General features: G+C 43.5%; 1 protein-coding gene across 1 annotated transcript in view; it reads left to right on the top strand.

The window, feature by feature from the left end:
- The window catches only part of MGMT (O-6-methylguanine-DNA methyltransferase), a 303,952-nt gene that overhangs the window by 1,009 nt on the left and 276,812 nt on the right, over window positions 1–26,131 (top strand). The gene's annotated exons all lie outside the window — the stretch shown is intronic.

Raw genomic sequence — 26,131 nt, 5'->3', positions numbered from 1 at the left:
GTCTCCCCCATCCCTGGGCAGGGGTCTAGGAGATGGTTTTGTTATTTTCAGGGCCCTCTCAATGGCTAAAACACTCTGGGAGATGAACAAGATTTAAAAAACCCAAAGCTTAGCGCACCTGGTGGGTGGGGGTGTGAAAACTTTGAAGGAAACCGCGTCAAGAGGCTGGCTGATTGTTAACACCACGTTAACTGAGAGGGCCAGGATACTTGGTGGGACCCGGAGCCTGACTGCAAGTAGCAGAGGAGAGCTGGCCTTGCTCTGCCGCGTGTCTGTCTTCCTGGGCCCTCCGTCTCGGGTTAGAATTTGAATAGTGGAGTAGTGTCTGCCACAGTCAGGGGCCTGGATGAAGTAGACCATCAGTACGGAGCTATACTCAGGTACTTTTCAATGTATATATTTTCATTAAAAAAAAAAAAATCTGGGCCGGGCACGGTGGCTCACGCCTGTAACCTCAGCACTTTGGGAGGCCGAGGTGGGTGGATCACCTGAAGTCAGGAGTTTGAGACCAGCCTGGCCAACATGGTGAAACCCCGTTTCTACTAAAAATACAAAAATTATCCAGGCATGGTGGTGCGTGCCGGTAGTCCCAGTTACTTGGGAGACTGAGGCAGGAGAATTGCTTGAACCTGGGAGGCGGAGGTTGCAGTGAGCTGAGATTGCGCCATTGCACTCCAACCTGGGCGACGAGAGTGAAACTCTGTCCCGAAGGGGGAAAAAAAATCTGTATCAAAATAAGGATTTAACTAATAGTATTAGGCACTACTTTAAAAAGGCTGCTGTTAGTAAGGTTGAAAGAAATAGAGCCCTAGGTACACACTGGGTAGCACCTGTTCAGCTGCTCAGATTCTTGAACCTTGTTGAGGTCTTTGATATCACCTGGGCCTTACTTTTCGTTGTTTCGGTTTCCTTCCCAGGTGTCTCAATCAGGGCCTCCTCTGTCCTTTTACAGGGAAGAAGGGGGGTAGGAAGGGCCTGAAAAAGAACTTGGCTTCCCCCATTCCCCCCTCAGAGTTTGTTCCTCTCCAGTCCTCTTCCCACCCTTTCTTAGGACACCAAAATGCTGACTCTTTCAGTATTTTATAGTAAAATAAAGTTACTAAATTGTCCTGTTTTGCAGAGGACACACATTAAGGAGCCAGTGATTCAAACCTTCCATTTTTCTTTTTGGTGTTAATGCTCTTTTCAGTATATTCTCCTTAATAGAAAAAAAAAAATGGAGGCAAAACGGAATTTTCTGCATTATCTTTTCCTTTAGCATTATTCTTGTTTTTGCACTTTATTCTGACCCCCTTCCCCAGCATAAAGTTCCATGTCCAGATCCACTTGCCCTGAGGTTTTTGACTTCCGTTTGGGACTCTAGTCCCTCCAGGGGACACATCGAGCCTCCCAGACCCTGCAGGGCCCTGTGCTCATTCGGCTCTTGGGCTGTTGCTACAGTCCTTCCTGACCCTCTGTTTCCTGGGACAGGTAGTTTTTAATGCAGCTACTTTCTGAAAGAGCTGGGGTCTTACCGCAGAATATTATTTTATTATTTTTAGAGACAAGGTCTTGGTTTTTCACCCAGGCTGGAGTGCAGTGGTGAGATCATAGCTCCCTGCAGCCTCAAGCTCCTGGGCTCAAGCGAACCTCCTGCTTTGACCTCCCAAGTACCAGGGACTACAGGTGTGTGCCACCACGCCTGGCTAATTTTTGTTGTTTTGAGAGGCCAGGGTCTCCCTATGTTGCCTAGGGTGGTCTCGAACTCCTGGACTCAAGTGATCTTCCCTCCTAGGCCTCCCAAAGTGCTGGAATTAGAGGCATGAGCCACCATGCCTGGCCCTGCAGGATATTATTTAAACCAAACCTGAAGGATTTAAAATCGGAGAAGACACATAAACCATAACCTGACCGTGGGGTGAGAATGGTCTTTATATAGACACTCATGATGCACAAGCCAGCCCTATGCCCCACTCTTGTTTTGAAGTGAAAGGATTTATCTGGGAGGGAGGAGGTTTGAGCTGTGCAGGAGGGTCCTTGGTTGGCATGAGGATTTTGTGAACCTATGCTGTTAGCTCTGCAGGCCTGTCTTGGGCATAGGTAAGTAGAAGCCGGAGACCTTATGTTGTGGACCAAATGTTGCAGGATGTGTGTTCTGTGGCTTTTCTCATTAACTGCTGCATATCTGCTGGTTGGTGGAAATAGTCTAGTTTTCTTTTGACTTAAAAAAATTAACAGTACAGCTTATATCGGAGGGCTGTGTAGTTTGGGGAAAACTAATGAATATAGTATGGAATGTAATGAATGACTGACTTCTTCATAGAGCTATTGAAGTGATTTACGAAGAGGAAGAAATCATTTTTGTGACTTTGTTGATCTCTGAAGTATTAGGGTGGCTTTGGCAGCTGTGGATCACCCGTAAAGGAGTCAAACACTGAGTCCTGCCAAGGTGCTGAGTCCTGGCAGCAAAGCCAGTCTTCAGCAGCCTGCGCTCCCGAAGCTCCTCCAGCTAAGTAGCTGAATAGGCCGCCCGTGGGGGTGCTCTGAATGGTGAAACTTGGTTTTGACACAAGTTGTTTTCAGTTAAATCAGTGGCTCAACAGCAGAGCAGGGTTCTCCACGGAGGCCTCATGTCCCCTTCACCCCACCTGGAGGTAGCTGTTCTAAAACCAGTAAAAAATTCTACAAAAACATTTTCTTATGGTTGTTAAATTAGTCATAGTGTGTGTAACCATGAAAGGAATGGTGAGAGCGCAATGAATGCCTGTTGTGTTCACTCTCCTACTCCTGAAAGTTTCTTGGTAGAATAATTTCCTACCTGTGATGCTTGTGAAGTCAGCAGTCTCTCACCCAGCCCTGCCACCCATTCCCAGAAGTCTGGGCTGGGGGACACCGAATGCATAGTCCACCAGCGGCATGGCTTGTAAAAGGAGGCACTTGTTAAATCTATTGGTTTTTATTGTGGACCTCGTTCTGCCAGTCGCAATAATGTGTTTATGGACATTTTTCTGCAAGCACAGCACGGGTGGAAGTTTTTACTGACAAACTGAGTCATATGCATAGAGGTTTAGAAAACGCTTGCCTTGTTGACGGATCAGGCAATTCTGGCACGGGATGTTCAGAGATATTTAGGTGGGAGAAGAGAGTGAATGAATCTCGGGGCAGAGAAGGAGATGGGGCATTATATGTTGAAATGCAATAAATAATTGCTAGTTATTTATCATTTGTTTTTAAACTTTTAGCTACATTGTACTCCCCAGGCCAAAGGACTCCGGTGGGCAGCCAGGGATGTCATGTTCAGGTGTCTGTCCTGCTTGTGTGGGGTAAGAGCCACTACCCGAATGCGGTTCCAGTAAGACCTGACAAGCCACAGCCCCTTGAACCTGTTGCTCTCCGTAAAATGGGATCTTCACAGGCAACAGCGGAGGAGCGTTTCTCTGAGGGTGGCCTGGGCCCTCTGCGTCAGAATTATTGTGGGTGCTGGCTAGAGAGGTCTCTCAATTACAGGGCCCCATGGGAGACCTACAGGACCAGAACCTGGGGATGCCAGGGGATTCTGGCAGACCCTAATGCTTGAGCACCTCTAGGGAAGGCCTTAGGATCCTCTGGGAAGTAGCACTCTCTAGCCCAGGCAAGCTCCGAGTCCCCCTTCCAGAAGGATCCATTGGCAGTTGGCATTGCTGTAGGTTGTCTGTGCATATGGGTCTGAGTACGGTTTTGTAACTCCTGAGAGCCGTGAATCTCTTCAAATTGCAAACCCAACATGTTATCATAGCATTCGAGTTTTCAGTTTTGTGGTTATGACAAGATGCAGATGTTACCAAAACTTTGGCGTTAGTTTTACAAACAAATGTGAAGCACGGACAGCCCATATCATATTTCACCCCTTCTTTCCTTTTGAGAGGGTTGTCTTGTTTTTATTCCCCTATGGGTCAAGGCGTTTTCCTGGTCTCAGGTGAGGGTTAACTTTCAGAGGCACAGCTGAATACATTTTGTGGGACTGAATGGAGCTTTTCTACAGGAAGTGCCAGAGCCGTGTGTGGGAGTGATGCTGTTTCCTAGCTGGGTCACCCTGGGCAACTCTTAGCCCTCCAGGCACCTCCCCATCCAATGGGTGGGGACGATTATGCTTATTCTGTCTACCTGGGTAAGTGTAGGCACACAAGACAGTAAATACATATTTTTTTGAAAGTAAAATTTCTATCCACTACATGGGTAGAAATTTTAATTTGGAGCTGAGTCTCATGGAAGGATGAAACGAGAAGACAGTGAAGAACCCTTTCGAGCCCTCGTTTTCCCCCAGTCTAATCCGAATCTTTATTTTGCACATTTGCACACACCCAAGCCCTCACCAGGGGCATGTGCACGGTGGTCAGGGGCGTGTGCACGGTGGTCAGGGGCGTGTGCACGGTGGTCAGGGGCGTGTGCACGGTGGTCAGGGGCGTGTGCACGGTGGTCAGGGGCGTGTGCACGGTGGTCAGGAGTGCACCTTCTGGGAACAGACTGGCTTCCGTTTGGACCTGGCTTCACGAGTTATAATCCTGTGCCCTTGAGCAGAGTTACTTAACCTTCCAAGGCCAGGTTTCTCCAAAAGTAGGGCCAGGGACGGTTCCCATCCAGAAGGAGGCCTGGCGCTGGGGAGGCCTGAATGAAGGCGGCTGGTGTTTGCGGATGCAGAGTCGCTCTGTTTTGGTGGAGGCAGGACTAGATAGAGGTGGGGCCACTTGGCCACATTTGCCACCTCTGGTGTGTCTGAGATTCCAGAAGGTCACAGAGCATTGTCTGTGTGCAGCATAAGGTTGTTCCCTATTTATTTGCTAGGTCTCTGAAATCCTTTTGTCTGCAAAGAGGCTACTGGCTCTGCCACCTGTTTCTGTCTTTTCACAGTAGACGTTATTGAGGTGGCAGCATTCTGAAGGTTCAGGTGTGCCACGTCAGCCTAGAGTGGGCAGGTGGGCTTCGTGTGTGCTCCTAGGGGCACTTGGCAGTTGCTGACAGCCCGAGACACAGTCTGGGAGCCTTGACATTATTCATCTGTTAAATTGAAAGAACTTCCCAAAGGACCGACACAGGATCTGACACGATGGCAGTGGCCAGGAACCAGCAGTGACACCAGCATGTGACAGTATTTTCCCATGTGTGACGGCCGTTTATACCACAGCAGTGAGGGGTAACGCAGGTCCACTGGGTAAACTTGGTCAAAAATGGGAAGTCTGCAGCATTTCGTGTGTTTGTGGAAATGGGCCTTATTTTTATTTGGGGTGTCTCCTTAATCTCCTGTCATGGTTCAGCTCACCCTGGTGGTTATTGTGGGCGTGCTGCGCTTGTTGCCTTGTACAGACCAACTTAGGAAAGGCTCACCACCACCCCATGAAGGAGAAGGCGCTGTGAGTGTCTTTGTTTTGCATATGAGGAACCCGGGCCTCGGAGAGTTTGAGTGACTTGCACGGGTCTCCTGGGATAGAGGTAGAGTTTTGTTTTCAACCCAGATTTATTTGATAACCAAGTGCAGGCTCATAACCACTTGTGCCAGGCTGGCTTTGCAACGATGAGCCTGAGAAACTGTTAGAAGTCCTTTAAGGGGCAAGACAGGGCGTAAACAGACACATACCTGTTTCTGTAGCTAACGTTTTCTGAACATCAGTGTGACCAAGTGTTGTCTTTGGCATTGTGGGAAAAGCAACGTGCCCAAGTGTATTCCTGCTTGAAGGTGTTGAGCCGTAGCTGAGGCTGGGTGCAGTGAGGACTTGGGGATGGCAAAGCTGTCCCTGTGTGTGCCTTGTGCCTACCCCACACGCCACTAGAGAGTGGAGCGACCAGGGCGGTGGGGCCAGAGGAAAGATGGGAGGATGCAGAGGGCCAGCCATGTCCCGGGACTGTGCACACGCCTCACCGTGTCCCTGCAGGCCAGGGACCCATGCCTGATTCCCTCTGAAACATTTGCGAGACTGCGGTTACCGGTCAGGTTTCTCCAAGTGGCCCAAGGGGTGGGCATTTTGAGCAGAGCGGTGGGACTGTGGACGCAGGCACATTTGGGGACCTGGCCATAGTTCAGTTTGAGCAGGGTGTGGCAGGCATGTGGGGCTGGACAGGAAGGCAGAGCTAGCCGGTGGGGCCAGGGCCTAGGGAGCCCAAATGCTGCACTGGGTGAGGGGCCTTGTGAGTGGGGAACACTAGCCTGTCAGTGCTTCCCAGAGAAGATCACAGGGCTGGCAGGGGGCTGACTGAGGCAGAGGAGGCAGGATGGTGGCAGCAGGCCTGGCAGGGCGGGGACAGTTCCAGGAGGTATAGCTGGGGTCAACCCTGGTGGCTTCTGGTAGGAGCCGAGCAGCTGGGAGTCGAAGAGTGTGGTTATGAGGGACTAAGTTTAGAATCGCTTTTCTTACTGAGAGAGAGGAAAGCCTTGGCGTGTGTGCTTTTCATGCGAGGGAAGCCAGTTAAAGGATCTGGCTTTGGAAGGGTAAACAGGCCCCCCTCTGCCCTGCCTGGCATCTGGGTTCTGAGGCGGGAGATTGCCAGACTGCAACCGCGTTCAGGCGAGGATGGCAGCGGTGGACCCAGGCTCATTACCATTGCTCCCACCCCAGCCTGTCCCTGTTGGGGGCAACCTGTATGTCCTGCAGGAGTCACGGAATTTTAAAAACCAAACCGTCAGGTGTTAGAGGTACAGTCACATCAGAATGCAAATTAGAAATAGTGTGTGCTGGGGCCTTAAACACCATGACATGTTTCGTGGGCTGGTGTGGCTGAGTGTGCCCCTGGGCAGCAGAGATTGATGAGGGTGGCTGGGCTTCCTCCGGGCCCTGGGTTCGAAGTGGCCTTGCCTTCAAGGGGCTTCCCGTATGGTGGGGAGACGTGCTTGTCACACCCACACATTTTGTAGGACTGGTGAGGGCTGGCTAGACTGAATGAGGTGAAGAGCTTGGCCTTTGTTGGGTGGGGGGAGCTTGGTAAGTGGTTGAAGACGTTGAAGAAGGCCCTTCTGAGGAGGTGGCTTTCGAGTGGAGATTTGAACAGTGAGAGGTGGCAAGGTCTGGGAAGGAGGCTCCCAGGGGACGAGTGAGAGCTGCAGGTGCCTAGATGGCTGCAGGTCGGTGTGTTGGAAGCACAGACGGGAAGTCCTAGGAGGGTCACAGGGTGGGGTGGGGTGGGGAGCGTTGAGGCCACTGTTGGCAGGCCTGGATTCACTCTAGGAGTGTTAAAGCCAGGGTCTCAGCCTCCTGCAGTTGTCATCTAGTTAAAGTCGTGCCAGCAGGGCAGGGCTGTGTGTCTGGGTGATGGGGGATCAGATGAGAAAGTACATGCCACCTTCAGCATGGTGCGTGAGAGGCATGGGGCATGGCGGATGCAGCGGGTCTTATTAGTAAGTCCTTTAACGCTCAAGTGGAAGTTCCTAGAATAATGGGCGAAGAAAAGGAATGATGTATTTCCAAAAGTTACTGAATTTAGCTAGCTATCCCAAGAAAAGCCCATGTGTGCTATTCTTTATTGTGCAGAAAAATTCGTTTCTGTCACCATTGTGTTATCATCAGATTAAGCTGTCGAGTCAGATGGATGCTGTGGTTGTGCAGGGTGCAGGCCGATCAGCACACTCCCAGTACCTCTGCAGGCCATCAATCTCCAGCCCAGGCCAGCCCGAGAGGCAGGTGACGTGGGAAGGGAGGGGCTTCCCACCAGGACACAGGAGGTTGCTGAGGAGGCTGCTCCCATGGTGCCATTTCTGAAATAAGGAAGAACTGTTCTTTAGAAGGAATGCACAGGTTCTGAAGTTAATGTTCTTAAAGTTCAACGTTATCCGCCCTCTTGGCCACAGTTGACCACCCTGTGGTCGTCCTTGGCCCAGCAAGAGCACAGGCTCTTGGAAAGCCACAATCTGTGACCATATTCATAGGTGACCAACCATTTGCCAGGAGGCAGGACTTTCTCTGCTAAAACGGGGATGTCCCAGGCAGACTGGGATGGGTGGTTTCTGCCTCCCTCAGCTCTCATTCCAGGGTCCTCCTGGGCATCACTGCTGTCACTTTGCCACTAGCTTGAGTCCACCTGGGCCTTGAGGCAGAAGCACTCGTTTAATTTTCTTTTTTTTTTTTTTTTTGGTTCTCTGGAAGCATGGGCTTGTAATCTTCCTGTTGTATTTTGCCATGAGTGTAATTAGAACATCTCCCAGAGCCTGGGTCATTTCCCTTTAGCTGGACGTGGCCCCAGCTGTCCTTGTTGCATTTTTTGGATTGTCACTCCAGAAAGCCTTCGGGGTCATGGTTCTCACTTCCTCAGACATTTTTCTCTTCTGGGTGTGGGGATCTTTTGCTCATAAGACTTCCCTTCTTTGGGCCTGAGACGCTTCTCTCCCAGCTGTGGAGATCATGACAGTTGCAGCAGACGGCTTCTTGGAAAGGTGGAATGCTCTGGTGTTGGCCAGGGAGAAGCAGCTCCGTGGTCTCCAGGGGTGTCCTGGGTTCCCAGGAATCCCACGGCTCCTGGGGGAACCGCTGCCTGGGGCAGTGCTGGTTCCATGGTCTGTTGGGGTTCCTCGGTGCTCACACTGCCCCAGCTTAGCCTGTATGACTCAGGATGCTGGGACCCATTGCCAGGCTGCTGGGAGTGGCCGGGTGGGGAGATCAGCTCTGGCACCAAGGCCGCGCTGGCGCTGCAGGGCTTGGCTGGAGGGGGTGCTGCCCTGTGTGTCCTGCTATAAGGGGTCGGGGACCCTCCCAACTCAGGGTGCCCTGCACACCCACACTGCCTCCTTCTTCTATCTGTGAGGCACCTGGGAAACTTCTGGACATGTCAAACCCACACCAGACTGAGAGGCGGGGTCCGCCACAGGAGTGGTTTAGTGAGGACCAGAAACGGTTTTTCAGCTGGGCACTGGCACAGACAGGGTGAGAGCCAGCCGCATGGTCCTCGCAGCCTCCCCGCCTGTGGACCCCCCTCACAGGCCAGGCAAGTCTGTGGGCTCGTGGGACCCCGGCAGTGCTGGCCTCCTGTGTTTGGGCCTCTGCATCTGTGCTCTGCCCTGAGGTTGAGTGAGTGGGGGACTCGTGTCCCTCTCTTCCCAGAGCTGCCACTGCTCTATCCTCAGGGAACCTCTTCTGACCTGATCCCCACACAGACGTGCTCTGCTGCCCTCTCTCAATCCTCCACACTCTCACTTCTTCCAGAAGCTACTTCAGCCCCCATGATCTCTCCCTCTCTGGGGCCCTTCACACGCCACTGTTTTCTACTAGACTTGTATTGTTTCCATCTCTTGATGGTGGGATGCTAGATTGGATGCTCTCCAAGGCCTGGTGGGTGGTTTCTACTGGATGGAAGGCCCAGCATAGAGTGCTGGACACAGGGTGCCGTGGACTGAACCATGTCCCCAAGATTCATAGGCTGAAGTCCTGACCCCCAATTTGGCTGTATTTGGAGATAGGGGCTTTAGGAGGAAATTAAGGCTAACTCAGTCATGGGAGTGGGATCCTACTCTGCTAGGATTGATGGGGAAGAGAGGATCTTTTTTCTTAGAAGAGAAAGAGAGGATCTCTCCCTCCCATACCGTGTGAGGACACAGCAAGGAGGAGGCTCTCTGCAAGCCAGGAAAGGAGCCTTCACCGGAAACGGAATCAGCCGGACCAGCAGCTCTCACTTGCCGGCCTCCAGAACTGTAAGAAAATAAGTGTCTGTTGGTTAAGCCCCCAGTCTGGTATTTTGTTATGGCAGCCCAGGCAAACCAATATATAGGTGAATTACAGACTAAAGTTGTTTCAAAGGCACAAAACTCATCAAGCGATTGTGTATGAAGTTGGAATTTGGGGCTGAGGATAACTTTGTCATCAGACAGTGCTCCAAAGTCACTGTTCTCAGGTTTAGCTCTTGGCATCCCAAAAGATGTGAGTGTATTACAGTAAAAGATAAATAACAAACAGAAACCCAGATTTCATGACCAGAAACATCAGTGGTTGTGGGAATAGGGTACAGCAGGCAAGACAGGAGACCCCAGAGGCCAGCAGACCATGGACAGGCCTGGTGCTGTCCTGGCCCTGGGTGGGCATGCTCTGGTAAGTGGTAGAGGAACCTGCGCCCTGATGGGAAGGAGAGACCAGCTCAAATGCTGCCAGACTGGGTTTTTAAAACCAGTCTCTACAGGTTCATTGGGATTCTGTTTGTTGGTTGGTTGATTTTTTTTTTTCCCCCTCCAGATTGGTCAGTATACACACTCTAATCCAGCCTGGATCAAAGGACAGCATGTGGTCATCTGGTTGGACACCAGCTGCATCTCTCAGAACCATACTCTTTGCTGCTTTTCAGGCTAAGATAGCTCTCTGAGACTGTTTGGAGGTCTCTGTTGATTTAGGGACCTTGCAAGACATTTCTTGCTGAAAGCCCCACTGGCCCACACCTCACCAAATTGGCTTATGTGGCTACTGATGGGGGGACGTAGAAAAGGTAGATAGAAAAAGTTAAATTTATTTCTGTCTAACTCACCAATTCATGCTGTGGATTGTAGATCTGCAAAATATATAAAGTTCATAGGGATTTTATGATCGTTGCAAAGGAAACAAATTGTCAGCCTTTTCCTGAAGGGTCTCGCCATTCCTAAGCTCTGGCTATGCCCCTACTTCTGGCTGGCTGTGGCCTTGCAGTGCAGGCTGGCACTGTGCCCCTGGCATCGGGCTTTGGGGGGCCCAGCTGTGCAGGGAGTGGATGCTGTGGTGAGTACAGGTGAAGCCAGAGTCCTGGCTTAGGGCATGTGCTCTGCTTCCTGTAGTACTCTTACTATTTAAAGTGTGGATTTCAGTTCTTCATTATTATTTATTTATTTATTTATTTATTTATTTATTAGCACAGCTATGTTGTTCAGTTCCATAGTGAGCATCTCTACGAATATGATTAACCTTGAGGGTCATCTTATAATGTAATTATTAATGATTGATTCTGTTTATCCTTGAAATCAATAAGAGAGGCATAATGGTTTGGTCTGTAGTTGGGCGTGATTTCTTACATTTCGTAAACACGGTTCTGTGACAGCAGTTGTATCAGTTTATTACCCAGAACATGTTTGATGAATCTGAAGGTGTATGATTAGTTTTATATAATTATTGTGATATGTAGTGTTCCTTACATGAGTTATGTTAATATGGCAAATAGTGTTAACATCTCCTGCCACTAATAGTTAGGGTGGGGATGTATAATAATTGATCTTCCTGGGAGTGCTGTAATGTAAAAACAATTCAGGCTGTTGGAAGTATATTTTACAAGTGTGCATTGGGCCTTGGGGATGTTATATTGAAAAACCCAATTGTACAGTTACCATGGGAACCCAATTAGAATAGATTGGTTGATTTTTTTTTTTTTGTCTTTCATCTTGACCAAAAATCTATGTATTTTAAATGTTTTCATATGGAATTGTAGTCATATACTGACTTGCTATGCCGAAGTATTCTGCTCGTTTTTTCCACCTTTAAGCTAAAATAGTGAAAAGTTCTCAAGTGGATCCTTACGAGAACGTCTTCCAGAGAGAATCAATCACATTTTGGTGGAAAAGTTTGTGTGAGTGATGGTGGTAGAGTGGAGGTGGTGGAAAGCTTTTATGAAAAAAGAGAGAACAAGCATTTTCCTACGAGGAGAGACAAGAACCCTCACGTTCTTCCTTTGGTGGAGGACATGAGTGTGTTTCTCTGTTCTCACATTTGTAGAAGATGAGATTAGGTCCCTGAATGGCCCTCTTCGTGTTGTGGAGGGGTAGGGATGGGATTGGGGTGGGGGCGGAGTGGTGAGGGTGGGATCTGTGTTTGCCCTCCTTGCTGGGGGTCCTCACATTGTTTGGTCTCAGAGCCTTTTTGCACAGCTAAAACTTATGAGGGATCCCAAAGAGATTATGTGAGTTGTATATTAATACCCCATTAGAAATTAACCTGAGAAATTTTAAAATATTGATTCATTTAGACAATAAACCTATTAGCTTTTTGCATAAATAACGTTTTAAAATAAAAAGTAGCTATATTTTCCATAAAAACCAATTAGGGAGGAATGTTATCAGTCTGCATTTTTAAAAACTTTATAATGCCTGGATGAATAGAAGACAGCTAGCTTCTCCTGTTTCATTCAGTCTGTTGTGATATGTTGTTTGGGTTGAAGCACATCAAGAGAATCTGGCCTCACTCAGGTAAGTAATTAAAAGGGAATAGTGTTTTAACAGCTTTCTCAGATAATTGAAGATATTTTCCTTTGACACTACATCAGGACTTGGCAAGTGGTAGTTTCCTGAGGGTTCGTAGCAGTGTGCAATCGGAGACCCCCTCTGTGAACTTTTTGTTCTCTATGACGTTAAAATCCACTGGTATGCCTTGCACTTTGAGTGATTTCGTAGCGTCTTTCATCGGCCCTGTGGAAAATGTTGTTTCATTGAGTTACACAGATCTTCCAAATATTGACGTTTCCTAATACAGTCCTAAAAATAATATTTGTTAATATCACCACCTTTCTCCTTAGAAAAGTCGTTTAGTATTGGGAAGCCATGGTGGTGGGTACCAGTATTCTAACATTTTAATCATCACTTGAAAGTTCCGGCTGGGCATACTGGCTCATGACTGTGATTCCAGCACTTTGGGAGGCTGAGGTGGGAGGATCACTTGAGGCCAGGAGTTGGAGACCAGCCTGGGCAATATAGCGAGATCCCCGTCTCTCCAAAAACATTTTTTAAAAAGAAAGTACCCTTTTTATCATCAGCAGCAGATACTGTCAGTTGTGTTCACTACAGGTACAGACTGCTCATTTTTGAGAAAACATCCGCCAGATACGCAAGTCTGAATAACTGTTGTTTGTGAGTCATTCACACTAGCAAAGCTTTTGTTCTAAAATGAAGTTGGTACGTTCATCAGCAGTCTCTGCCACTTGCGGAGCCCTCCTGGTGGCAGCGTCATTCTGGTTTGTGGCAGAAGTGCTTTGCTGCGCTTCCCATTAGGTCACAGAATGTTCAGAAGGGTCAAGATTTAGTGAAGTTTGGTTGCTTCGTCAGGACATTCTGAAGTGAACCTGCCTGTTGCCCTGACCGTGTCTTCCTCCTAGAGTTTGCTGTCAATATCTTGGCCCTTGCGGAGGCATCCACAGTTTTCCCCACCATGGCTTCTGTGTCGTCTTTCACCGTGCGGTGTGTGGTTAGCCATAGTTTGTGTAGGTGCCCTTCAGCAGATGGGGTATGTTTTACTCTTTTCTGCAGTCAATACGGTGGATAACTCTCATTGGTTTCCATGTCTTCAACCAATGTTGTGGTCCTGGATAAATGCCCACCTGGACTTGGTGAATTACTATTTTCATAGATTGCTGGATTTGACGTGTTGATATGTTTGTGGATTGTGTGTCTGTTCATGAGAGGTGTTGGTCAGCAGCATTCCTGGAGTGTCTGTCTGCTTTGTTAGGAGGGCAATCTTGCACTCATAAAGTGAGGCCTCTTCTATATTTTGGATTAGTTTGTGTACCATTAGCATTGTCTCTTCTTTAAATGCTTCATAGGATTTACCAGTGAAGCCATTTGTGTTTGAGGTTTTCTTTGTGAAAATAACATTAACTATGAATTCAGTTTTTTTAGTAGCTATAGGGCCATTCAGGTCATTTATTTCTTCTTGAGTGACTTTTTGGGATTTTGTATTTGTCAAGGAATTTGACCATTTCATCTAAGTTTGTTGAATTTATTGGCCTAAAGTTATTTTTGTATTCCTTTATTGTCCTTTTAATGTCTGTAGGATTTTGAGTCATGTCCTTATTTTTATTCCCGATATTGGTAATTTGCACTTTGTCCCCTTTTTTGCTAACTGATCTGGCTAGAGGTTTATCTGTTTCTTGTCAGAGAACCAACTTTCGTTACTTGATTTTTCTCTCTTTTTTCCTCTCTTACTGATTTCTGCTGTTTATTATTTCTTTCTTGTGCTTACTTTCAGTTTAGTTTGCTTTCTTTTTTGTGGTTTCTTAGGGTAGAGGCTTAGATCATTAGGTTTTCCTTTCTTCTTTTCTCATATAAACACTTAATGCTAAAAATTCTCTCTAAGCACTGCTTTAGGTGTGCTCACAGGTAGACATGCTGTGTTTTCATTTTAATTCAGAGTGGCATATTTCCCAGTTTCCCTTGTGGTTTCTTCTTTAATGCATGGGTTATTTATTAGTACATCATTTAATTTCCAAGAATTTGGGGATTTAAAAAATATTTGGGTACTTTCCCAGTATTTTTCTGTTACTGATCTGCAGGTGAGTTACCTTGTAGTCAGAGGACATACCTTTTATGATTTTAATCCTCCTAGATTTGTTGAGAGTTGTTTTATGGCCCAGAATATGGTCTACCTTGGTGAATGTTTGAAGAATGTATACTCTGTGGTTCTTGGGTGGAGTGCTCTTTAAATATAGTTGGGTAAGGTTTGTTGATAATGCTGTTCAAGCCTTCTATATCCTTATTGAATTTTGTTTCCCTATTCTAAAAATTATTAGGAGTATTGACATCTCCAGCTATAATGGGAGACTTGTTTATTACCCCTTTCAGTTCTTTTGGTTCTTGGTTCATCTGTTCTGAGTGATTTCATTAGGTGCATACATGTTTAGAATTTTAACATCCTCATGGGGAATTAACCTTTATTCTTATGAAATGGCCTTCTCTAGTTTTGTTGTCATATTCCTTTTTTTGAAATTATTTGATATTAGGATAGCCACTCCAGCTTTCTTTGGATTAGTGTTTTTGTGGTGTTTTTCGGTTCTTTTATGTTTAACCTGTTCTTATATTCATTCATTCTTATGTTCATTATATTTAACATGTGTTTCTTGTAGACAACACAGTTGGGTCTCTTGCTTTAAAAAATCTAATCTGACAATGTCTTTGTAAAATTGGAGTATTTAGACCATTTACATTTAATGTAATTATTGACATGGTTGGGTTTAAGTATACCATCTGGCTATTCATTTGTCATTCACCAATTTGTTCTTTTTGCCTTTCCTCCATCTTCCATAGCTTCTTTTCAATTATTCGGATATGTTTTTGAATGATTCCAATTTAACATTCTGTCTACACTATTGGCTTATTAGCTATCTCTCTTCTTTTTTTAGTGGTTGCTTTAGGATGTGTAATGTACATACTTAGCTTATGCTTATCATAGTCTGCATTCATGTAATATAATACAACTTCACGTGCAGAATAAGCATCTTAACAAAAGTATGCTTTTTCTCTCATCCCATTTTTTGTTATATTATTGCTACATATGTAATATACTCCAAAATATAGTTCTTTTTATGTTGGGCAATCAGTTTTCTTTTAAAGAGATTTTAAAAACCCAGAATTTGCATTTATTTGCATATTTACTGTTTCTTGAAATCCTCATTCCTTTGTGTAGATCCTAGTTTCCATTGGGTATTGTTTTTTTTACTCCTGAAAAACTTGTACCATCATTTCTCAAGTGCAGGTCTGCTGGTATCTGAATTGTCATGCATTTGTTTTTGTTTTTTGAAAAAAACCTTTGTCTCACCTGCATTCTTGAAAAAATGTGAATTCTAGGTTGACCTGTCTTTTTGCTTTTTAATACTTTAAAGATTTTGTTCCATTGTGTTCTGCCTTGCATAGTTTCTGATGATCAGTTTGCCGTCATTCTTAAATTTGTTCCTCTGTATGTAATCTGGCATTTTTGCCACCTCTGGCCACTAAGGTTTTCTCTTTGTCACTTGTTTTCAGCTGTTTGATTATTTGTTTTTATGTTTCTTCTGCTTGAGTTTCACTGAGCTTCTTGCATCTGTGATAACAGGTTATGTATCCCTTATCTGAAATGGTTGGGACTAGAAGTGTTTCTGATTTTGATTTTTTTCAGATTTTGGAATATTTGCATAGATAGATAGATAGATAGATAGATAGATAGATAGATAGATAGATAGATGTAGATATCTTGGGGATGTGACCCAAGTGTAAACATGGAATTTTTGTTTCCTATATACTTTATCCACATAGCCTGCAGGAAATTTTATATATTATTTTAAATAATTTTGTGCATGTTACAAAGTTCTGACTGTATTTCAACTGAGACCTGTCATACAAGGTCAGGTGTGGAATTTTCCAACTGTGGCATCGTGTTGGTGCACAGGTTTTGGGTTTTGGAGCATTTTGGATTAGGTGTTCTCAGCCTTGTTTTACCTCATATAAATTTTTCATCAGATTTGAGGAAATGCCACTGAGTATTTCTTCAGATATTTTTCCTGCCTCCCCTTTTTCTGAGGCTCCAATTGCACATGTGCTGCTTCATACTGTCCTGTGTCTCCCTGAGCCCTGCTCATTTTCCTCAGTCTTTTTGTGTTTCTGTGCCTTGATAGTTTAAAAAACGTTATTTTCTCATTGTTGCTATTTTTTCCTTCTGCTGCATCTAATCTGTACATCATATCGATTGTATTTTTTACTTTAGATTCTGCATTTTACATCTCTATATGCTCCATATGGGCCTTTTAAAATATCTTCTATTTCTCATGTCATGTGCGGGTTTTCCTCTATCTTCTCAAATATGGAGCATGTTTATAAGAACTGTTTTTATGTCCCAGTCCCCTTGTTTTACTCATCTCTACTTTTCTGGGTTTGGTTCTGTTGAATGATTTTTCTCCGATTGTGAGTTATATTTCTCTGCTTCTTATGTGTGTGTGTTTTAAATGGGATCCTAGACATTGAGAGTTTTGTTGTTGAGTGCTAGATTATGTTGTCTTTTAAAAAACAGTTTTGGACTTTGTTCTGGTGCAGGTTCAGTTTCTTGAAATTGTTTGTATCCTTTCAAGGCATGCTTTTTTAAAAAAAAGTTTCGTTAGGGCAGGTCCAGACCAGGTTTTAGTCCAGGGATAGTTTAGTCCTACTATTTATGTAATGTCTTTATTTTATAAGGGTGTGTGTATGTGTATATCTGTATGCATGTGTGTATTATATATATAGTATGTGTGTATTTTATATATATGTGTGTATTAAATCTATATGTATTACATATATATGTATCTATATGAAAAAATAAGGCAGCTCTGAGGTCTTTACCTGATGAATGTTGTATTAGGAGATCTTTCCACACTGGCTGGTGAGAACATGAAATATTCCCAGCTCTGTCTGTGCTCAGGAATTATTTGGGCTGCTACTTCTGGGGATCTTTCTTTGACCTCAGGGAGTGCCTTCTCAAGCAGTGTCCCAGTAGTTAGGCAGAAGCCACAGGGACTCTTCTGGAGATGCCTGGCGTGTTCTCTGAGTAGGCGCTTCCTCCCTGGTACTCCATCCTGAAGATTCTAGGTGTTTTGTTCTTTTTGAATTCTGATCTCTTTCCCCACTTTGGTGAGACCACCCACTGGTTTTGTCTCAGATGACCCTCCTCCTCCTCGACACAGCCTGGAGGCTGCATCCAGCCCTTCTCTGGCGGCTAGCTCACTTCGCTTTCCTTTCCTTGGGGAGCATAGCCCCTGGCTGCTGTTGTCCTTGTTCTGAAGACCATTGTTTTATATAAAAGTTGAGCACACCTAATTCAAAATCTGAAATGCTACAGCATCTGAAAATTTTTGAACATTGACATGATGCTCAAAGCTGATGCTCAAAGGAAGTGCTTATTGGAGCATTTTGGATTTTTGGATTAGGGATGCTCAAACTGTAAGTATTTGCAAATATTCCCAAATCCAGAAAAATCTAAAACCTGAAGCACTTCCAGTTCCCAGAATTTCAGGCTACTCATCCCCTACTTTATTTCGTTTTAGCCATTACATGTGGTTCTTGCTACTCTGTCATGGCTAGAAGTGGGATCCCCACCAAGTTATTAGTGGACTCATATAAATAAAAGAGAGGCCTGCTCTGCTGTTACCGGACTGAGATTGCTCAGATTACACAAAGCCCTCTGGCCCTGACCCCAGACTTTTTACCGGCCTGAAGTGGGTGAAAAACTTCACTGACTACTTTCTAGGTATGTTTAAGCCTGCTTGTTCTGGCCCCCACAGAATAAGAATTCAAAGAACAATAATTTTCGAGAAGACTTAATTTAAGTTCATCTTCCTTATTAGACTTGATATAGATAGATAGCCTTTTTAATTTTTTTTCTCACGGAAACAGAGTTGAAGAAAATTAATTTACTTTCTAAATTTAGGCACAATTTACCAAGTCAAGGTGTGGTTCTGTTCTGTTCTGTTCTCTTTTCTTCTTCCTTTCTTTCTTTTCCTTCCTTCCTTCCTTCCTTCCTTTCTTTTCTTTCCTTCTTTCTTTCTTTCTTTTTGAGGGGGGAGACAGAGTCTTGCTCTGTTGCTCAGGCTGGAGTGTGATGGTGCGATCTTGGCTCACTGCAACCTCTGTCTCCTGGGTTTAAGCAATTCTCCTGCCTTAGCCTCCCAAGTAGCTGGGATTACAGGTGCTCATCACCATGCCTGGCTAATTTTTTGCATTTTTAGTAGAGATGGGCGTTTTGCCACGTTGGCCAGGCTATTCTTGAACTCTTGACCTCAGGTGATCCACCCACCTCGGCCTCCCGAAGTGCTGGGATTACAGGTGTGAGCCACCGCACCCAGCTGGTTATTGTATTTTCTGTATGCTTTTTGATCGTTCAGCTCATACTCAGTCTTTCCCTGTACTGTTTGAGAAATTCACGGGGGAATCCCAGATCACAGGTGTTTGGTGAAATTGGTATAAATTGGTATAAACCTGACTTTCTGTTAAGAAACATAAAAATATTTATTTCTATTTGTACTCCAGAGAAGGACTGTTCAAACTTTATATGGAGGGGGACCCAAGATTGGGAAGGCAGAGGAAACAAAGGGCATCTTTGATTCAGATTATTTTTCTCTTGTCATCATTGCAGGCTTAAGTGTGTGTCATCACTAGAAATGTATTCTGCTGATGTCTGTCATTTCAGCATTTTCATGTTGTCGAAAATGAGACCGGACAGAAGAAGAGTGTATTTTTCCTGCTAGAACTCATACAACACTGTCATTAATGCCTCTGGCAGTCAGGACTTTAATCAGTTAAATGTAATAGTGGTGATAATGTAAAACCCTTGTATGGCAGTCTTCCCCGGGCAGCCTAGAGAGCCCTGTGCAACTCTGCATTTGAAAAATCAATCAACTAGGGCTGTCTTTTGTTCTGGGCTACTCGGATAGCTGCTATGAACCACACAGCACTAGCCTCCTACTTGTTGAGATGACACTTTTCCTGCAGCCATGCCCACTCTTGACAAAGAATAATTAGGTGCCCTGCATAAGTGTACGGGGACCTGCGGGTGGCTTGGATGGTTTGCCCTGCTCTCATGGGGGTCCACATGAGCATACAGAATGGAGGAAGTCATGATGGTTGCAGTGGTTCCTCAGAGGAACAGTTAGTTTTTCAAGTAGGACTCTGATCAGTGGTAAAGGCGAGACTTGTTCCTGTGACATCACATCTCTGGGGTTGCTAGGAAGTAAAGGAGAAAATGGGTTCACTTGCACAGTTTTGGATTACATGTAAGTTTTAAAGAATAGGAATGTGTGTGTGTATGTATAAAATATACACTATATTATCATTACCAAAAATGATGCTTGCTATAGTCTTTTGGTAGAAAGGAAATTTCCTTCTCTTCTGGTTGTCTGAATTTTGTTTTCCTTTTTTTTGCTTCCCTCCAGAAGGGAAACAAAAAAATTGTATATATATACATTATATATATATACACATATATATGTACACACTATATATGAAATGCCTGTTCATATCCTTTTTGCCTGTATTTCTGTTGGGATTTCTTTTTCTTATTGATTTATAGGATTATTTTATATAGTCTGGATTCTAATCCTTTGTCAGGTATATGAGCTGTAATTTTCTTCTCCCAGTTTGGCCGGCGTTTTCATTTTCTTTATACACTGCTAACGATATAGGTGTATGTATGTATATATTCTCCTGATTGTGGGTTATATTTCTCTGCTTCTTATGTGTGTGTTTTAAGTTGGATCGTAGACATTGAGAGAGTGTGTGGTGTGTGTGTGTATATATATACCATATAGGAGTGTGTGTGTGTGTGTATATATATACATATATATATAAATATATATATACACACACACATACACACATATACACACACATATACACACACACATAGGTATATATATGTATGTATGTATATATACACATAGATATATATACACACACACATACACACACACACATAGGTACACACACACACACACACACACACATACATATACCTATATGGTTAGTAGTGGGAAGCCAAGCTGTTTCTCAATGTCAGATGGTTAAGTTTTGAAATGTTCTCTCATTCTACTCAAGGGTAGAATGATTGGAGTGTCAGTGTTCAATGTTACAGGACAATAACTTTTGTAAAAATGGTTAAAGTAGATTAGACCCCAGTCAGTTAATCCACCTCCTCACCAAAACTTGGAGTTATCATGCTACTAACACTTGCTAACCTACTGGGTAAAAATCCTGTCTCATCGTGATCTTAATTAGCACTTCTGATTGCGAGTGACCTTCAGCATCTTTTCATGTTGCCATTCATCAGGCCTCTTTTGCGAAATGCCTGTTCATACCCTTTCTGCCTATATTTCTGTTGGATTTTCTTTTTGTTATTAACTTATAGGATTATCTTACATAGTCTGAATTCTAATCCTTTGTCTGTTATATGTGCTGCAATTGTCTTCTCCCAGTTTGTGGCCGTGTTTTCATTCTCTTTATAGTGCCTTTTGATGGACAGGAGTTTCTAATTTTAATATAGTTGCATGTAATTGAATTTATGATTCTTTTCCTTTATCGTTTGCACATTTTGTGTCTTGTTTCAAAGTGCTTCCTTATCCCCAGTCATAACAATTCCACTATTTTCCTATGAAAGTATCAGTTTTCCTTTTCATATACAAGTCTGCAGCTCATTTGGAATTAACTTCTGCTGTGGTATGGAGTGGAAGTTCAGTTCTTTTTTAATATGAATAATCAGTGGCTCCAGCCCCATGTATTGAGTAACCCCACCTTTCTCCAGGGCTCTGCAGTGGCTTCACTGCAAATATATGACAAACATGTGACTTGCAGATATAGAGCAAGAGAGGCACTGCAGAGCCCTAGAGAAATGAGGAGAGACACAGTAAATGGAGCTGGAGCCACTGACTATTCCAAGTGGATGCATGCCTTTTTCTGGGCTCTCCTGTTCCATTGATGTTTTTGTCTTTCTGTACTGATGCCACAATGCATTAATTACTATAGCTTTAGGCTAACTCTTAAAATTGATGAGTCAGCCAGGCACAGTGGCTCATGCCTGTAATCCCAGCACTTTGGGAGGCTGAGGTGGGCAGATCATGAGTTCAGGAGTTTGAGACCAGTCTAGCCAACATAGTGAAACCCCGTCTTTACTAAAAATACAAAAAATTAGCTGGGTGTGGTGGTATGTGCCTGTAATCCCAGCTACTTGGGAGGCTGAGGCAGGAGAATCGCATGAACCCAGGAGGCGGAGGTTGCAGTGAGCTGAGATAGCACCATTGCACTCCAGCCTGGCTGACAGTGCAAGACTCTGTCTCAAAAAAAAAATTTGGTGAGTAAATCCTCATATTTTGATTTTCCATTTTCCTCTTCAGGAGTTCCTTGATTCTTTTGGGGCCTTTGCTCATCCATTCGCATTTCAGAATAAGCTTGTCACATTCTTAGACTAACCTGTTTGATATTTTGATGGACATCCTTGGGTCTGTAGACTAATGTGGGGAGAATAAGATCTTTAGGATATGAATCTGCCTCTTCAGGAATATGCGCTCTTGCACTCTCTTTCTCTTGGATTTCCTTAATGTCTCTCAAATTTTAATAAGTGTTTTCATAACAGCTTGTGCACCTTTTGAAATACTCCCCCTGTGTCCTTATTTTTTTTTGTTGCCATTTGTATTACAAATGGCATCTTTTTCTAGGATTAGATTTTTCTTTATGACTGATATGTGGAAATGCTATTAATTTTCATGTCTTCGTCTTATATTTAATTTACTTTCTAATTTTTTAAAATGAATGTACCACATATATATTCTTTGTTTTTTCTACATAGACAGGGTTTTGCTTCTTTCCTTCTACTCTTTTACTTGTCATATTGCACTAGGATCTCCAGTTCCATTTTAAGTCGATGTGGGGATAATACACTCATCTTGTTACTTATTTTAATGGGAAAACTGCTAACTCTTCATTACCAAAAATGATGCTTGCTATAGACTTTTGGTAGAAAGAAGTTTCCTTCTCTTCTGGTTATCTGAATTTTATTTTCTTTCTTTCTTTTTTTCTTTTTTTTTTTTTGCTTTCCTCCAGGAAGGAAACAAAAAATTGTCAGAAACAATTTCAGAGCTAAAGAAAGCTTCTTAATCTCCTTCTCCTCTACTGTTCCTTGAAAACTTTTACAAAATTATGAACAGGCTTCAAATTTTATTAAGTGATTTTTCTGCATCTATTTAACTGCTTATGTGATTCCTACCCCCATATCTGTTAGTGTGGATCATGACTTCTAGGGAATTATTAATGTTAAGCCATCTTTGCATTCTTGGGATGAACATTACTTGGCCACTAAGAATCATCCTTTAAACACCTGCTAGACCAGGCTTATTTATTGCTTTTAAACTAGTGGTTTAATTGCTTTTAAGGTTATTTATTTATTGTTATTGTTATAAGATTATTCTTCTTTAAAAACTGGTTAGGTTAATTATATGAAACTATATTTATTTTTGCACAGTCTTTTTCCACCCTTTAACTTTCAGCCTTTGTTCTTATATTTAAAATGTGTGTAAAGTAATATAGTTTTAAAAATATCCAATTTGGTAGTCTTTATTTTTTAATTGAATTGTTTAGTCCAGGCACATTAAAATAATTATAGTTGAGCTTACTTTTACCATTTTGCTATCTGTCTTCTATTTATCCCATCTTTATTTGTTCATTTATTTCTAATTTATTTTGCTTTTTGATTAATAAAGTACTTTTTAAATCCATTTTTCTCCTCTTTCTGGTTATACAGATTTGTATGTTTCATTTAGTGATTAGCCTGGAGATTATAATATACACCCTGGACTTATAGTTCACCTAAATTGCTACTTTGCCACTTCCTGAATAGTAAAATACTTTACAAAATGTTAGTCATTTCCCTTTCTTCCAGCTTGGATGATGTTGTATTTTAATTATATCTACACATTTAAAATGCAGTAGTCACTTTTGTCATTGTTTAAATGTTTGGTGTTTGTGTCACCGTGCCCCATGCTTGCCCTCCAGTGCTCTCCGTTGCTTCTCCATCATCATGCCTCCATCTGGGCTGACTTCTGCTTGAAGGACTTGTGTGTTTACTTAGTTTTTAATGCTAGTCAACTGGCAGTGAATTGGTCCATTTTTAAACACTAATAGTTATTGATTGTTGAGTTAGCAATTATTTACCTTGTAAAATATGACATTCCATCGTCTTCTGGTTTCTGAAGTTTGCTGAAAAGTCAGCTGTCAGTCTTATTGTTGCACTTTTGAAGATAATGCAAATGTTTTTACTCTGGCTGCTTTTAAGATTTTTTCTTTGGTTTGAAGCTAATTGTGTTATGGTTTGTTGAGGTTTTCTTCATATTTATTCTGCTTAGGGTTTGCTGAACTTCTTGAATTTCTGGATTGCTCTCTGTCATCTATTGGCAAATTCTTGACCCTGATCCCTTCAAATATTGCTCTGCCTCATCCAATCTGTCCTTTCCTCTGGGAGCTGAATTATAGGTAGGTTAGTCCTTTTGACTGTCCCTCAGATCTCTATTCTTGTTTTCTTTCCATTCCTTTCCCCTTTCTCTACCACAGTTTGGATATTTTCTGCTGAGCTCTCTGGCAGATCACGGACCTTGTTTTCTGATGTGTCCAGTCTGTTACTAAACCCATCCAATGAATCCTGAATTACAAATTTTGTATTTTTCAGTTCTAGAATGCCCGTTTTGTACTTTAATATATATTTTAATTCTATATTTAAAATTCTTATCTTTCCCACTTATGTTATCTGTCTTTTCCTCTTATTATTAAGTGTATCCATCATAATTACTTTACACTTCTTATCTGCTAGCACCAGTATTGTGGACGTCTATTCCTCTGCTTATATTTTCTTCTTTTTTCCCTTCTCTTTATTATTAATTATTAAATACATGTTTTTGCTTTTTGCATGCTTTTAAAATTATGAGTGTTTGCTGGAATTGTGCATAAAGGACTGTAAAACCTCTGGATTGTCATGTTTTTCATCAAAGCAAAAGCTCTCTTTGCCCTTGGTTAGGCATATGGAGTGAGGGGTGAAGGACCTTGGTTTCATGAGGGATTGACCTGGGTCAGGGCTGGCCTGTTATTTTACTAAAACTCAGCCCCTAGTTGGACCTTCCCTTTGAGCATGGTCTTTTGATTGGAAGCCCATGGTCTCTTTCTCCTCAGCCTGTAAATACTTTGGGAGATCCCTTGGTTCTCCCCTTAGAAGGTTTTGAGCTGAGCTCTAGCTTCCCACCTCCCCTGTTTCAAAGTCTCCTAAATGTCCTGATGGGAGATGTGACTGTGTTTGAAGCAGGCCCTTTTCTCTCTGTCTTTCCACCCACCTTTCCTCCCACCCCAGTCTCATAAGTGCCATTAGATTAAGGGAGAGTGCACTTTTCCTTTTAGGAGCCCTCACTTGACCCACCTCTCTAGGCTCAGGAACACGGCCCCATAGGATAGCAAATTGATTGCACTTTTGGGGTTCTTCCGATTCTGATCTTTCATGCCATCCCCAACAGACCACCCAGAGCTTCCCTGGTTTCCCTTCGCAGGTGGGGTGGCTTTGTGTGGACTGCTATAGTGCTCCCCATCTGCCCTCGGGATCAGCGAGTGTTTCTGGGCAGCAAAGGGCAGTCTCCACTATACAGCCCCAGTCTCCCTAGTCCTGGTTGCTTCCACAGCTCTACAACATTTTAAAAGATGAGTTTTGTAATTTTTCTGACTTTTTCCAGTTCCTGTGGGAACATTGGGCTGCCTCCATTAGTTCGTTTTGCTTGGAAATGAAAGTCCATTCTGAGCACTGATTGAAATCTTGATTGAAATCTTTGATTTCTGCCTTCTCCTTGGTCATGATTTGTGCTTTCTCCTTGGTCATGCTTTCTCCCGTCATCTATCTTCCTTTGCCCACACATTTCATAAATGCTTATTTTGTATTCTACACAGGTTGCTTTAAATATCTGCAATCCTGTGGGTCCAGTGTGGGCTTTGTGGTTTTCATTTTCTGTGATTTCTTGTAACTCTTAGGATGACATGGGACCTTGTTTGATGACTTGGTTGATTATTAATTTATATGGGCTGAGCCTGATCTGTTTGACTCCTGAGTGCCTAAATTAGGGATGCTTTTCTCTAAGGGTGGGTGTTTGGGTTTCTGTTGCCTGGAACCAGGGGGTCTCAAGGCAGCACCACTCAGATCTAGGACTTTCTAAGGCTTCTCACTCAATCAGGGCCCTCGGGTTGTCAGGGAAGCCCCAGTGGAGCGTCTGGAGGTCATGGGGTGTGCACCTTCTCTGCTGATGCTGCCCATTTTCCCGCTGCTTCCTTCAGCCCTGGCTTACTCTCCTTTTTCCGAGTGCCCCGATTCTCCTTGGATTGCCCCGGCTTGCTAGAGAGGCCATCCAGGAAACTTTGAAACATTGCCATTTATTCAATATCTAGTGCATCATAGTCCCTTAATCCAAAACAACTGGTTTGGTTTTTGCATAAAGCTACCAGAAGATAAATATAGATAAAAATCTTGAAGATTTAGAAAAAGTAATATTAAAATAGATACTTAGACAAGTTCTTATCAACATCTGCAAGTGTTCATCCCAATATGGATTCCATTAGTTAGAGGTGTTTTAAGAGGGGTCACTGTGCGCCAGGCCCAGTGTGGGATCTGGGGGAGGTTGTCAAAATTGTCTTCTAATCCAGAACAACTTGCTCACTAATATTTATATTTCTGCCTTCAATCTGGGAAGCAACCCTTTTCAGAAAGCTTTGCTGCAATACTCTCTAGGGAACAAAGCTGAGTGAAACTCTAGAGGCTTGTCTTACACGCATAGACATCACATGCACACTTACACCCCAGTCATTTCCGCATGTGGGATCATCAGAGTTGTGTGTTTGACTTTTTCACCTGACCTTGTAAGTGCTTAGCCATAGATTGAACTCTTTAATATTATTTTTGGAGATGGCAAAGTGTCC

Source organism: Hylobates moloch, unplaced genomic scaffold, assembly GCF_009828535.3.
Source record: "Hylobates moloch isolate HMO894 unplaced genomic scaffold, HMol_V3 SCAFFOLD_3, whole genome shotgun sequence".
Classification (NCBI taxonomy): domain Eukaryota; kingdom Metazoa; phylum Chordata; class Mammalia; order Primates; family Hylobatidae; genus Hylobates; species Hylobates moloch.
The sequence above is the reverse complement of the archived record's forward strand: the minus strand, read 5'-3'. Positions and strand labels throughout refer to the sequence as shown.